The following is a 2,100-nucleotide window of genomic DNA, read 5'->3' as shown; positions in this document are numbered from 1 at the left end:
TATATATATATGGCTCATTTGAAATAAAACTGAGAACACCTTTTCAGTTACAGCATAAGGTAAAAGTCAGTCTTCACATCTTCCACTTAATTGTGTCCTGTCCTCTTTCTGGACACTCCCATGATCTGCCCTCACGATGTAGAATTCCTCCTCCTACTAGCCCCTGCCTTCTCTCCAAGCTGGACAATTTTTGATGAAGTTGTTTGTTCCCTGCCTTAAAACTGAAACAGGAAGTTTTCAGATAGAAGGAGGGTCATTTAGTCATACACACTGAAGTGGGTCAAGATTCTATTCTGGGTCAAATCCTGGAATCCCAACAGATGTCGATAATTAGCACTGAAGGACCAGAGCAAGTTTTTCTGTGTAAAACAAATAAATCAGACTTCCTGCGCATCTGCTCATAGGGTCTGCAAGCTTGCAGTTCTGACTGATCCAGACAGGGCCTCTGCCCCACAGTTACACCCATCCTGTGAGAGCTGTCGCAGGGCCTGCGCCCCCAGGTCTTCCTCCTGGAGAAGTTAGGCAACACACTGAATTAAGCCTTGGGTTCCTTCCTGTTCTAGCAACTGCAAGGCCACCAGCTTAACCTCAGCTGCCAGAAAACAAGACAAACACCCGCTCATGTTTGGCAGTTTGTCCTGGAGTGTGTCTTGTGTTCCTTCCAGTTTACAGGAAGAACTTGATAGTCATTGGGACCCTTTATTCCTCTCAGTTTTGTTCTTTCTCATTAAAAACAAAAACATTAACAAAAACGTTGGAGGATTTTGTTGTTCCTATCTTCGTGTTTGTGCAGTGGTCTATTGACTTGGTAGTTGGCACCTGGAAAGGTATCGAGGTGTAGTGATGGAATTAGATGATGGAGGGGGAGAAGCTGCCTTCTCCTGGGATTCTCTCAGAAGTACTTTTGAGTGACAGATAAAGGTGAGACGGTTGGAGAAACAGTCTCAGATCCTGCCAGGGTGTTTTCATAAGAAAGGAAAACCAAGGTTCTACTTTAACGTGTATCTGAAATGCTGATGCAGAAGTCACTGTCTTTTCTTTTTCTCTTCAGTTTATCAAAAAGGATGGTCAATAAAACTTAAAGGTGTGGTTAGATTTTTCTTCACTTTTGTAACATTAACTTATGACTGCGTTTCATTCAGCCTCATAATCTGAAATACTGTGCAAAATTCGAGCAGTGTCTCCTGTAACCTGGATGTTAGAGTAGCCAACATGTGCAAAAATTAAATCACGTATTTTGTCCTATGTCTAACACAATTTAATTTTACACAGAGAAAGACGTTTCTAGGAAAATGAAATTCTGGTAATTGATACTATTTCTTTGTATGAACAAATAAAATATATTTTACCAACTTGTGGGTACTTTTATGTTTTGCTTTGTGTTGCAGAACAACAAAGAAGTGATATTTTATTCAGTAACTAATCACATGTGCTCATGCGCGCGCGCACACACACACACACACACCACAAAGGCATCCATGGGCAGGTTGACCTTTCACATCTTCCACCTAATTCTGTCCTGTCCTCTTTCTGGCCACTCCCATGATCTGCCCAGCTCACGAGCTAGAAAAGTTCAGAGGAGGGTGTGCAGCAAAGCGCTTGGAAAGCATACATGAGCCCTTCCTTCTTCAGGCCCCTGCCTTCTCTCCAAGCTGGACAATTTTTGATGAAGTTGTTCCCTCCCTTAAACTGAAACAGGAAATTTTCAGATAGGAGGGTCATTTAGGGTCAAGATTCTATTCTGGGTCAAATTATAAAGGGTCCAATCCAAAATCCAAGCAATCCACAAACATCAGGGCACATTTTTGTAAATGACTGAAGGATACAGGATGGGTGAGGCCTCCTGCCCTGGGAGGAGCATAGCTCCCCCAGAGGGTGTGCTGTGCATGCGTGAGTCCAGGACACCCTGGCCACTGTGTAGGGCAGCCTTTCAGTGCTGGGTTCTGGCCGGGGTGGGTGCATGGGGGCTGCCGTGTGCGGGCATGTACATGTCAGGCGTGATGGAAGCAGAGCACTGGTGGCTGGGGCACTAGACAGGGTGGTGTTCCCGTCTTGGGTGTCTGTTATTTAGAGACCTTCCCCTGGAGCTAGAGGACAAAA

This window comes from Myotis brandtii, unplaced genomic scaffold, assembly GCF_000412655.1.
Source record: "Myotis brandtii unplaced genomic scaffold, ASM41265v1 scaffold1103, whole genome shotgun sequence".
Taxonomy (NCBI): Eukaryota; Metazoa; Chordata; class Mammalia; order Chiroptera; family Vespertilionidae; genus Myotis; species Myotis brandtii.
Note: the sequence above shows the minus strand (reverse complement) of the source record.